The following is a 14691-nucleotide window of genomic DNA, read 5'->3' as shown; positions in this document are numbered from 1 at the left end:
AAATTAAGCACACCAAAAGTAACCATAACATCTTCTTTCAGGAAGGCTTTTTAACTATGTCCATCGATTTGGGGAATCTGACCCTTGATATGCTCTTATGACCAACTAGCTATATGTCTGTCACTGCCTTTTCCATATAATAATAATAATAACAGTCTCTTTATGTATCTGCGTCTCTCACCAAACTTGGAGATTTTTAATGACAGAGACTGAACGTTACTTATCTTCTAATCCCTGATACCTAAAAGACTAATTTGACCCTTAGTAACTGCTTAATTAAATTTCGCTCAAAAAAACAATAGGCAGGTGAAAGAATGAATGCATGAATAAATATAAATTTGATTGTCATAAAGACTAATGTAACTCCAGCTTTATGTGGAAGAATTGGAAACCAAAATATTTTATAATCTCTCTTCTACCAAGAGTTTTAGATCCTTCTGTCAGAGACAGTTTAGAAATTTACATGCATTTATGTTTTTAACTTTCCTTTTAGGAAATCTATATTACTCCATTAGACATTATTTTTGTTCCTCCATCTGGTCTCCATCACCCCATCAAAGGGAGCAATTGTCAGGACTTCTTAGGCCATAATCAATTGCATTTTGATGATCGATTAGGAAGACATGGGTGCTGGGGATACAGCTACAGCATCGCCTGAGAATGAGAAAGTGAGCGGTGGGTATTGGGAGAACTGAGGTCTGAGGGTGAGAAGGTGGTAATGAGATTGGCTGATTGAAGAATGACTATAAAAGGAATAAAAGATCAGAGAAGGAATACTGCTTCCTGCCTGAAGAGCAGTAAAAACATGGAAGAAATTCCTCTCTTCTTTTAGTTCCTCCTTCCTTCCTTTGCTCGGGATAACACGAGTTGCAGATGCAGAGAGCCTGAGAATTCTGACTTTAACATCTTATTTTCGAGTCCCTTGCAGTGCAGTGATGGTACATCGTGGAATGAACTTGATTCTAAGGACTGTGTCATACCACAGAGTACATTTCTGCAAAATTAAAGGACTTCGTATTAACCCATTTAAAAGACAAAAATTGAAGCAGACATTTTCTGTGGATGGGGAATGACTCTCTAAGCATGTCGATACAAGAAATCTTAAAAGATTTGACCATTTAAAAAATTTTTAACATTGAAGATAATCATAAAATTGTAAAAGGAAACAAAAACTGGAGAAATATAATTTATTCAAGTACAATCGACAAATTCTCACAAATAGAGGTCATAAGATCGATAAAAGAAATCCAGCATCTACTCATTAGTTTCTCCAGAGTAAAATGCAGAAGGCATTCCTAATGGTCCTCTGGCTTAGCGTGCCACAGCCTATGCTTCTAAGCAGGCCCCTCTGACTCCATCTTTCTGGGTCCGATGGAGTAGGTGCTGTGATGATTCCCTCTTTCAGGACCCAGGCACACATCTCGAGGCTCCCAGGAGCTTTAACATCATTTTGACATCACTGTGGAATCCACCTCTGAGAATCAGCCGAAGGGAACTTCCTCACTCGTTTGCTCTCTCCCCCTGGGTCAGGCACCTTGCCTTTCCTAGTGGACTTCTTTCCCTCTTTCAGATACAAGACCCAGCAGCTCTGAATTCCGCAGTGCAGTGTGACACCCTCTTCAGATAGTGCCCTGGACTCATCACCTACTCAGGGAGGTCTCACACGCTATGGAGGATTTTCACTTCCCTGTGAAAGCAATCATGTCACTCTATCAAAAGCAACACATACAGTGTCCTTTGTGGACATGACCCTTCCGAAAGCATCCTGTTCAGGTTCGTGTTCACTACGGGCCGTCTTCTTCCCCTAGATTATAATCTCCCTTACGCAGGGGTTGAATTGCCCTTTTCCTATACTCTCCTCAGGCCCTCTGGGGCAACGTGGAAGTGATGCTTGGATGTCCCTTCAAGAAAAGACTTCCCATTTCTCTGTGATGAGGGCAGAGAGGTGACACCCTCCAGGGATGGTCCCCAGGGTCTGCCTTAGCTTCAAAGCAGAGCCGGGCTCTTCTACGGAAGCTCCTAACCAGTGACAGCATGCGGATGATGCCAGGACCTGGCCATTTCTGCCCAGCCTGTGACACCTCCAACACGCAGTCTGTGTTCTGGAGCTCCGTGTTGGCTTGGCCAAGACTGTCACCTCTGGAATCGCGGTCCGAGTCCTTCCCTGCCCAATCCAGCTCCTGCCCTGCCCCGCCCCTTCCTTTTACGGGGATGTCAGATCAGCGTCACAGTCTGCAGGCTTCTCTGACGACTACGGCCAATTCCCATTTGTAATGGTGTTTGTGGCTTGAAGAAATCGAAAACCATTAAAATCACAGTAAAAGAAAATGCAAAGAATAAAAAGAAAATTCACAGATGAAGAAACATGTACAGCCTTACTAGGAATCAAAAGAGCATAACTTTGAAATAAGCCAATTAGCAAAATCGCAAAGAGATTCCATTGTTGTTTTCCTGTTGTGGAAGCTAAGTTCGTACATTTAGCTGTTATTCACAGAAATAAGTTGTTCTTGTCACACTGCATTTCACCCTTGGGACAGAGTAATCACAGGCTCGGATGTGGGGTCCATGAGAATCTCACAAAAAATGATGTAGAGGTTTCAGTTCCCTTTCCCTCTGTCTCTCTGTCTCTTTCTGTGTCTCTGTCTCCGTGTGTGTGGGGGGTGTCTTTTTCAATTTTTTTCAGACACTTTGCATTTAGCCCTGCAGTTTAAAAACAAAATAAAGAAACAAAAACTTTGATGATGGACTGAAAAGAAAAAAAAAAACTTTACATTTCATTCAATGTTTAAGACTAACCCTTGAAATTCACTTAAACAACATCCCTAATTTTAAAGTTCTCAGGAGTCTTTTGTAGCTCAATTTTGCACATAGAAAACATGCCCAAAGGTCTTCCCCGCTGCAAGGAACAGCTACCTCATTTTCACCAACTTCAGTGACAAGAAGGAGTTAATGAGTCTTTCTGAGCATGTTGGTAGATTTAGTGGTAAGAAAAGCTGATTTTAAAATAAGAAGGCTTTAATTTAGAAATCTCAGATCTATTATTTAAGTAATCATTTAAATTTTAAATTTGCTTTTATGAAATACTGTTGATCACAATTATAATTTAATTTAGATCAATTGTTTTTCAGACATGGAAAATGGGATATTAGCCTTGACAGAGTAAAATTTATCTGATTTAAAGTTATATCAAGTTTGAGGTGCTTTCCACTCACACGTTATGGGGTGCGTGTGTGTGTATGTGTTGGCGCATGTAGGAAGAGTGTTTTTTGAGAATACGTTTGTCTTCATCAGCTCAGGCTGATGGTCTGTGTGGCTTAAACAACAGACATTTATCTCTCACAGTTCTGAAGGCTGGGAAATCCAAGACCAAGGGGCTAGCAGACCAGATTCAGTGTCTGGTGAGGGCCCTCTTCCTGGCTTGGAGGTGACCACCTTCTTGCTCTGTCCTCACAGGGCAGAGGTGGTCTCTTTCAAGTCTCTTCTTATAAGAGCACTAAACCCATTACAAGGGCTCCACTCTTCATGACCTAATTTTCTCCCCAAAGGCTCCATCTTCAAGTACCATCGCATTGGGAGTTAAGGCTTCAGTATATAAATCTGGGGGGACACAATTCAGTCCATAGCAATATTTTTTTTTTTTGAAGAACTCCCCTATCTAGATAAGTGAATGTATCATTGATTCTGATTGTCTAAATGTATGGCTTTACAATTCTAGATAAAGAAAATGTTATATGAAATATTACCATGAAATGTATTCAAAATGAGAATTTTTAACTTAAAAGCTCTTAACAGTCAAATTAATAATGTTAATAACAGGCTGAATATGTGAACTATGAATGTGTCTGTTACTTGAATATAAAATATGTTTTTGTATTCAGTATTTTGTAGAAGAGAAATAAGTGCCTACTTTTTTGAGGCAATAAGTCATTTGTCTGCTATTGATTCAAAAATGCATCCATAGAAAATGTCTATAATCATAAGAAACAATATTGTAAGATACTATATAACACTCACTAGAATTATACATTTTTCTTTCTTTGTCAGGGTACTTGTTTGATGATCTCAATAATATCTATCACCATTAAATCGGTATTATTTTTAACACATATTGTGACAGTCATAAATAAACTTTAGAATCTGTACTTTTAATTATAAGTTCCTAATTAAAATCATAAAATCTAAGAATACTTTCTTAAAAGAAATTCCACTTTGTGATAAGGGGCTCCCTTTGTTATTTAAACTCAAAAACTCGTGTTATTTTTTTTTTTACAAATGTTAATCCATAAAATTTATATCTATTTTATCATTTTATTTTGTTTTTTTGTCTGAGAATTATGAAGTATAAATGGTAAAATCAGCAATTTAACAACATTGAAATTATTATTATATAAGATGTTTGAAGGATGCATTCTAACTAAAAATTCTACCCTTGAAGTTGAAGAGCTAAGCCTACACATAACACCTAAATAGTTTATGAGCAAGTTCTACCAAATGTTCAAAGAACAGATAATTCCCAACTTATACAAAGCATTCCAGAGAGAACAATGGAAAAATACCCAAATTATTTCCTGAGACCTAACTAACCATGGTATTGTGCCAGAAAATGATAGAAAAAGAAAGAAAATTATAATTCAATGTTAGTAATAAACAGGGATGTACAACACTATGTATTTTATCAAAATGCATTAAAATTTAAAAACACTCCATGATCAACTACGATTTAGCTCTGTAATCCAAGACTGTTCAAAGTAGATCATATGATATTGTAATTTTCTACATTAAACTGAGGAACATCCATGATCATTTTAGGTACAAAAAGAAAACAACTAAAACATTCAATAATGTTCAATATATATCACATGTAAGAAGGATTATTTAGGAAACATGACAAAATAATAAACTTAATAATTGAATGAAAGTTTATGACAATTCAAATAAGGAACAAAGGATGAGGTTATGTCTTTCCAGATACTAAAAAGTACATATACTTAAATCTGTATGAATTACCTATTAATTGGTGTAGGAATAAACAATAGAATGGAAACAGAGAGAGAGGCTAAAAACAGGCAAATACATTTGAATTTGATTTATATTTCTAAGAGTTAAAATTGCATTTGGTTGCATTTAACAGAAATCCTAACTAACACAAGAGTAAATAAATTATAGTTAATATTTCAGCTCTGAAAACAGTGGTTTAGTGATGCGTCAGAGACGTGGTTCTTTTCTTCCTTCCATTACAGGGTTCTTTATACATCTTTGTCACACGTGGCTTCAAGATGTTTGCACCTTCAAACTCACTTTCATATTCTAAGCTCGAAGAACCGGCAGAGCAAAGGCCAAAAGGGGCGTGTTAGTTTGCCCAGTAGATATACCTTTTGTAGAAACCCCCATTCACTAACTTCTGCAAACATCACCTTGGCAAGAACTAAATCACATGACTACTTCTACCAGCAAGGGAATCCAGCTTAGTGCATGTATAAGCCTTCCAACATCTACCATAAAGTGAAGCAAAGTGAGAAGGAGGTCTTAGCTGGCTTCTGTGTGGCCAACCCTTTGACAAACTTAGCAAAGTGCGGCATTCAGATCAATGGGGGAATACTTTAAATGATGGTATTTATACAATTGTCTATTCATATGTAAAATGTAAGATTAAAGTCACTCATCACACCATTAAAAAAACATTCCAGATCAATTTAAAGGATCACAAAACAAAAATATGAAGATATAGAGAGTTATACTGGGTGAAGTAAGCCAGACACAGAAAGACAAATATCATATGCTATCGCTTATATGTGGAATCTAAAAAAAGGTACAAATGAACTTATCTACAAAACAGAAATAGATTCGCAGATGTAGAAAACAAACTTATGGTTACCAGGGAGGAAAAAGGGGGGAAGGATAAATTGGGAGATTGGGACTGACATATACACACTACTATGTATAAAATAGATAAATAATAAGGACCCACTGTATAGCACAGGGAACTCTACTCAATACTCTGTGATGACCTATATGGGAAAAGAATCTAAAAAAGAGTAGATACATATATATGTATAACTGATTCACTCTGCTGTACGGCAGAAGCTAACACAACATTGCAAAGCAACTATACCCCAATAAAAATTTAAAAGAAAAGATACAGGGAGAAAATACTGGCATGCTTGCTTAGATGCTTAGTCTCAACAGATCCTAAAGCAAAACACAAATCTAAAAATCCACAAAGATTAATGCAATTTATTGCTTCAAGTTTTAAAATTGCTTGAAAGCAAAATATATTATAAATAAATTTAAAAGTAAAATCACAGATCAGGGAAATTATTTTAAAATAAATATCAAAGAATTCATACGCAGAATATTTTCAAAGGCCTGTATATCTTTATGCAAAACCAACCCAGTAAAAGGAATAGGCACAGGAACTGAATGATTGATTCCCTAACACATCGCTAAGAACCCTAGAAAAAGATGCTTAATCTTAGTAATAATAAAACGAAAAGTAAATAATGGGATACAATTTTTCTTAACTGCCAGATTAGAAAAATCAGGAAGTTTGAAGATAAAAATTTGTTATGACAATGTGATAAATTTTTTAAATGCTACCTATCTTTTAGTGGGAAATTTTTCCTAGCCTAGTAAAAGTTTCCCGAAACAACATAGTATTCAAACATTCAAAAATTGTGAAATTTTGTATCTATTGGGGAAAAAATACTTGCACAGATACAAAAGATGTTTATAATGGTGTATGTTGCATGATTGTTTGAAGCAGAAAAGTTGCAAATTACCTGAATTTCTACCAAGAGAGAGGTACACATATCTAAAATATATGAGGTTCTATACATAGAAATAGAAAAGCCCTCTACAGCATGTTATTTGTTAAGTGAAAATAAGCAAGAATAATTTACAGTATCATTTATATTTAAAAAGTAAAATGACAGATTATACAGACAGGTACTTAGATGATTGATAGATACAGAAATATCTGTTGTTATGTATATATTTATATTATTCATATATATACACACTATATATATGTATATATATAGTGTGTGTATGTATATATATACATATATATATAGAGAGAGAGAGGATTATAATTCACCATGACAATAGTGGCTCTTTCCAGGAAGAAGACTGAGATTAGAGTAGATGACTAAGCATCATTCTCAATCATTGAAAAAAGATCACTGAATCTTTTTTCAATGAAAATGCTTCTACTTGCATAAAGGAGCAAGGTTAGAAAAAAATGTAAGAGAAGCTGGCACGAACACAAAATAATTTTCAAGACACCATTTTCTCTGGCACTGTCATAAGGATAGAACGAAAGGTGAATAACAATTTATACAATTTACGTTGCCACATTTAAGACCGTCACTACTGCAGAGCTATGAAATTAACGTCCAGAAACACGAGCAGAAAGGCAAACATACTGTGGACATTAAACAAGGACTTTGTTCTTAAAATCAGGTGACGTCAAATACCAGAATGGCAAGAATATTTCTACTCATTTAACAAAAAAACAAGAACCTTTCCCTCTCACATTATAAATGTTCATTTGTCATGAGAATCAGACAAAAACAAAGGCAAACAACTTAGATCACTGACCTACGGAATCGAGGCTGTTCCAGAAATGAGGTCACCGTACAAATCTGTCGTAACATATGTTTTACTGAACCAGAATGGACGCACTGAAACCCCAGCTTCAACCAAGGGCAGCCTCAGCTGATGCACCCTTATGCATCTAGGCAAATAAGAAACGAGGAAGGAAACCCAAGCTTTCCTAGAATCACTAAAAGGGTGAAAATGATACTGTTCAACCCCAGTTGACATTGTGGACACTGGAGTAACCAGGCAAGTGCATGACTGCCAGCACTGAATAAGATGTAAATGTTGTTAGCGCACATGTTAACTAGGCAGAATTTTCCTTAATTACTCTAAGTTGATGATGCAGAGGTTAATTTTTCAAACTTCTCCACGACACAGGCTAAACTTGAGCACGTATTCAAGCAGTCGAAACTTCTTGGAGCTTCAGAACAGATCATAAAATTATGGAAAATTCAAAGAGAAGTGACGTCAACCAATGTTTAAAAGGCGTGTGCCTCAGGCTGAGGTTGGACCCGTCCTCAAAGCCCTGTCAGAGGTATCGTCTCTGCTGAGGTCACATCACTTAGCTCTCCTTCGGCATTTGATAGCATTTTGTTGATGGACTGACCAGAGTCTGAAGGTTGGCTTTATTTCTCCCACTTGTTAGCTGTAATCAACCCCAATAAATTATTATTTGGAGAAAAGGAACCCCACAACAGTCGTAACATAGGAGGAGATGCATCACAGTATTGCTGCACAGGAATTTCCCAGTAGCTCTTACGGTTCTGTAGTGGAGGTGGACTGGGGTTTCACAGTGACAGTCAGCTACATAAGAGCAACCACTGCTTCTGCTAGAGTAGTCATCCTCAAAAGATAACTTCCCCTTCTCTTGCCTTTTCCATCTGCCTCCAGCTGAGGCATTCTATGTATTCTGCTCTGTCATTCTGTAGAGAATGTTGCTTTTCCAATATATTGGTTCAGACATGTTGAGATTGCTGGAGAATTCCAAAATGCTCTAAGGAATAGACAGGGGAGACTCAGGATGCCTTGCAAAGGTGACCAGACATTATGTCCGTGTCATAGTGATTTCACATAAGGTAATTATTTACTTCTTGGGATTTTTATTTGTTTCATTGAAATATCATTGACGTACAATATTATGTTAGTTTCAGGTGTACTGCATAGTGATTCCACACTTATATACACTATGAAATGATCACCACAGTACGTCTAGTAACCTTCTGTCCCCGTGAAGTTTTTACAATATTATTGACCATATTCCTTATGCTGTATAAGCCATCCCCATGGCTTATTTATTTCAAAACTGGAAGTTTGCACCTCTTGGAACTTTTAAATGTGTGCAGATTAATCACTTATAGATGTTCAAAGAATCATCAAGCATCATGCCCATGATACAGCCTCGAGTGTGACTCAAACATTTTCCATAGAGCCAAATGTTTGCTCTCGGATGCAGGAGTTGGTATTATGGACCACGTACACAGTGTAACTGGGATCTCTTTCCAACTTCAGCATTGATATAATCTCCTGCAATGGTATTTGACACCACACTTTCTCCTACTGGTAGATTAGAAGGCAATGCTCCCATCTCAACATTTATTCATACTAGGTTCACAATGATTTTGTTTTTCCTTCCTTGTCTCTTCTAGAATTTCTTAACTTCCAAGGTTAAGGTAATAGGAGTGTGCTGGGAAAAAGACAGACATACTTTTGGAATAATGAACTATGGGGCCTATGCTTGCTGGAGAATAAAACTTCCCTCCTCCCTCCCTCCCTCCCTCCCTTCCCTCCTTCCTGTTGGTGGTCTCATGCTCATGTGTCATATTCCCAGTGGAGCTCCTGAATGGCTTGCTGGTCACCACTATCAATGCACATGCCATTGATCATATTCAGTACTTTCCTTGTATGGCTCGTTTCAAACCGTTTGAACAAAAATGTATCCTAAAAAAAGTTAATGGCTTAAGTTGTTTATACAAACTAGTATTTTATCATGATGATTTTTTAATAATATGACAAATATAATAAACACAAATCCATAAATTAGGAAGAACAATGAATGCTTAGTCAAAGTTAAAAAGAAAAAAATCGGTGAACCTATAACTAGACATAGCTTTTTCTTTGTCTCAGGGTAATATTACAATGGAGATAATAATAAAAGTGGGATTTGTTGATACAAAAATAAACTTCCTACTCTTCTTAAATGGAGTTCGGCAGAAATTTAATAAAAGTTATACAACGCTTTTATACTGTACTTAAAGAAGTAGTCTGATAAGATACTTATGAGTCAATTTTGTGATATTGAGAATAATGAAATTGAAGAGGATTCACCCATGAAATAAGAGCATTGTCAACACAGCCTGTTTCTTAACTAATTAGCAAATCAGTCCTAAGTGGTATTTCAGCTTCAAATGAGCTTCTTATGGCTTATTTACCTTGGCCTTCCTGCATAATTAATCAAATTCATGATAAGAGGAAACAATTAGAATGACAATCTATTTAGAAGAATAATTTAATGCTGTTTTTCCTATTTTACATTATTCCATAGTGTTGAAAGCAAAGATTCCATAAGTTGAAAAACATTTACTTGGCATGTGGGGAGATCACGAGTCCCATATGATCTTTACATTCCTTTCCTACACAAAAGTGGGACTCACTGCAGGAGCAAATGGACACCAGGACCTACTCTGTTGCTGTTACTCTAAGCAGGACATCTGGCAAATACACTCATGATACGAGCATGTCGCCTTTCAACGTATTCCATGTGCCAAGGTTAAGTTACCGAATATACGTGGGGAGCTACAAAAATAATTTTGTTCCTGTTCAGATTTCATTAAATATTCACATCAGGTTTTGCTGGAAGTCACTAATATATTAAAAATAGGAAAAAATGTTATTTATCTACAGACCAGTAAATCGACCACATAGAAAAGTAATCAGATAAACAATACCTCTTCCCTCAAAAAAAAAAAAAAAAAAGTTCCATTTTCCCTCCAGTTTATTTGTTAACTCTCTCTGCCTGAGGCCACATTAACTAACTGCATGGCAGGGGTTACTTAATCTACAGAGAGAAGAAAAAAAAAATCAAGTGTTCCTTCTGCATTTGCTTTTCTCTGATTCTCTAGCACTTACTCTGGAACCCTCTGTACTTTCATTTAATCATTTCATAATCATTCATCGATCCCTGCCACTGAGGAATGCATTGAATAGACTGAGGAAACAAAGTTTTCTGAGGCCCAGACTTATTTTATTCAAATCAAATCAAGCCCTCTGAATCAATCCTGTAGTCTCTTTAAGCACTTATTGAAGTTATCAATATATACACAGAAACTGGGCATTGCCTATACAAATTGTTCTTGGACCCTTTAAGATTTCGAATGACATTCAGAAAATACGTTCCCAGGTGAGCTAGCAAAAACAATTTGGGTATAGAAATCAGTAACTTTTTGTTTCACGCCTTTTGATCAGAACGGTACTTATTACTTGCACAGAAGCACACCTTGGGGCATGCTGGTTTATAGTAAAACGACAAGTGATCTACAAATGCATTTTGGAAATCATTCATTTGCATGCAGCAGAGATGCCAAATAAAATTTATTTAAAACCTAAAGGACATTTATTGGCTCCCAGAACTGGAAAGGTGGCAATGTTCTCAAGCACAGCTTGATCCAGGACTGGGGCCCTCAGAAACCGTGTCATGACTGGTTGCCTCCTGTAGGTTCATCCTGGGGATTTAAATGGCCCCAGGCTTTCCCCACAGGGTGCATGCTCTTAGAAGCCCCACTGTGTCCTTACTGACCAAGACCCTTCTAGACCTAATTGTGGTGCAATGAAAATGAGATACTATGATTGTTTTAAATCAGAAAAATTCAAAATGACATGAACAGATGTGGGGAGGGTTGGTTACCAAAGGAAATTTGGGGCTCCATCCCCAGGAAAAATGGGAGATGAGTTTGGAGGCAGTAATAAAAACATGTATCTATTAAAAAGTGATACATGACAGTTCTTTTATTAGAGCACAGCACACACTGTCATATGGTTATCTAGTGATATGTCCTTTCTGCTTGAAGGTGATGTGTTGGAGGAGACATACGTCTCGCTTTGAACTCTGTCTCTCTCCTTTGAGGATGGTACCTGATGGTGAGAATAAAATGGTCATTTATGAAATGAACAGATGGATGGATGAAAGAAATAGTGAATGAACAAGTATAACATGGACCAAGCTTGGATGAGGGATTTTGTAAGAAAATAGACAACTGTAGGAGGATTAAGGCTGCAGTTGAGGAAATAATACAACCCATTCAGTAGGGCTTCTTTTAGCCCAACTTGTGTTTCTTCAAATACTTCCAGCCAAAGGCAGTATACACCCTTAAGGCTCTCAGGGTGGACCTCCACCTTTCTGTAACAATGGCCCCAGGACTTCAGGGAAACACAGATGAAAATAGAGATAACTTAGTTACAGAATTATTGGCCTTAAGACATACCCTGCAGCTTTGGAGTCACTTAAAAACTGGATTAAATCTCTCTCAGAGATATAAACTGTCACAGAAAAGTAATAAAATCTACAATTCTTATAACATCATATCTTCCTTAATTATCTCTCCTTAAATGTGAACCTCTAAGTATCTGGGTGGAGGAGGGGCCGTTAAGGAGAAAAACAAACAAAACTGCTTTTTTCTGCAACTTTCACCGAGGTTAATTCCATTCTTACCTCTCTGATGACCACCTTCTCTTCTTTTTATACCCCAGCTTAGCCATTACCAAACTCATTGGCTACTGACGGCAACCCCCTGAAATCCTACCTAATTCTACCTGATGTAGGTATGTACCATTTTGAGGAAAATACATACTCTTCCTTTTTCACATCTATAATCTTGTTGTAATCTTGTTGACAGGGGTTCTGCAATTTGGCACTCATAAAAAAAAAAAAAAGAAACCTGGCTCTTGTAAACAATCAGATGGGAATAAAAAGAAAAGGAAAACTATTTTAACATAGTCAAAAACATCAATAAATTGGGTTTCAGCAGTTTTTCCAGAGTTCGTAGAATCTTCACTCTCAATATTCAGTTTGCATCTCAGAAATTCTAAAGCGAGGCCGAATGAGCTGTATCCTTTTGTTAGTTTGTTTTGGCATTTTATTTTATTGATTAAAATTTTTATTCATGAACATAGTTTTTAAAAACTAAATGATGCTGAACACTCATGCTAACAGGCAGTGGTCCCTCGCTCTCATCCTTTTTCTCCACGGCCCCTCCCCACCCCAATCTCAAGGCAACGGCTTTCGACTCTTTCGTCCATTGCTTCCCTATTTCTAAATACTGTGCTTATTTTCCTCTCTCTCCATTCATCAACCTGTCACAATATTGACTGACTTCTCATGTTAAATGAGGGTCTTCAGCCCTCCCTTCAAATGAGCTGTATTTTTTTTTTTTTTTTTTTTTTTGCGGTACGCGGGCCTCTCACTGTTGTGGCCTCTCCCGTTGCGGAGCACAGGCTCCGGACGCGCAGGCTCAGCAGCCATGGCTCACGGGCCCAGCTGCTCCGCGGCATGTGGGATCTTCCCGGACCGGGGCACGAACCCGTGTCCCCTGCATCGGCAGGCGGACTCTCAACCACTGCGCCACCAGGGAAGCCCTGAGCTGTATTTTTAACAAAAACTTCAGGAGATGCACTTTGAGAAATGTTGACCTATAAACAAAGTTAAAGGCAGACCTCGGACATATTGCAGGTTGGGTTCCAGACCATTTTAATAAAGTGAATATTGCATAAGGCAAGTCACGTGAATTTTTTGGCTTCCCGGTAAATATGAAAGTTGTTTGGTTTCACAGGGCATATAAAAAGTGTACTCTATTAAATGCGCGATCGCCTTATGTCTAAAAACACCAATGTACATACCTTAATTTAAACGTATGTTATTGCTAAAAAATGCTGACCATCGTCTGAGCCTTCAGTGAGCTGTAATCTTTTTGCAATAGTAACATCAAAGACTACTGATCACAGATCACCATAACAGATACAGTAATCATGCAAAAGTTTGAAATATTGTGACAATTCCCAAAATATGACACAGAGAAATGAAGTGGACAAATGCTGTTGGGAAAATGGCACTGATAAACGTGCTCAATGCAGAGTTGCCACAAAACTTCAACTTGTTTAAAAAAACAAACAATCAAAAACAGTATCTGGGAAGCACAAGAAAGCAAGGCTCAGTAGAATGAGGTATGCCTGTACCTAGTTATAAACATTGCTGAGCATTTAAGATCATTTAGTAATCTAGCGATACGGGCCAAATCTATCATGTGATACAGAAAGACTGGACTGCATCTTATCAAGATCCTGGTGTATTGATTCTGGGACAAATACTGACATTAGTTGTAGATTGGTGACCCATCATGACAAGTTCCTACCCTTTAATGACTCTTTTTATAAAAATACACCTACTATAGAGAGTCACCACCACAGAACAAAAATCATATGCAGCTTTTTTAGAGATTGACTCAAAATTATACCTGGAATAATAATAAATAATAATCTAATAAGATGGAATAATCTAATAATAATAATAATTATTATTATCTGGAATAATCTAAAAAGATGACTTCGTGTCATTCTCACTTTAACACTCAGCCTCTCTTAACTAAGCCACTGGTGAGGTCACTTGCCAGACAAAACCAAAAGAGAATTCTCCAGACTGAGCTGTTTTGTAACGTCCTCCTCTTTCTAACCTGGTCCATTTTCAGTGACCGTGCTATTTGTGTCATGCACCATCTGTATTGAATTGATCTTTTTCACAGATCAGAACCATTGGTTTGGTTTGTGCAAAATTCTCACTTTCTCCATTACTATTGAAATGTCATACTTTTAAGTTCACAGGCTCCCTGACCTGTGTTTACAGTCATCTTCTTTCCCATTTACACAGATACGGTCAATTTTCTCCTTTAAGGTTTTCTTGGTCTCCTTTAAGATATTTCTTGGCATATTAGTATGTTGAGCACTGGCGACATGCCCATGCTTGTAACTCAGTCATTCCAATTCTGTGTGCAGCATCTCTGATTTGTCCGGTCTCCTAGAGGTGCACAATGACAACAGAAGCGGCCG

The sequence above is a fragment of the Leucopleurus acutus genome, assembly GCF_964270905.1.
Source record: "Leucopleurus acutus genome assembly, chromosome: 13".
NCBI classification, from domain to species: domain Eukaryota; kingdom Metazoa; phylum Chordata; class Mammalia; order Artiodactyla; family Delphinidae; genus Leucopleurus; species Leucopleurus acutus.
This window is presented reverse-complemented; position numbering follows the sequence as displayed.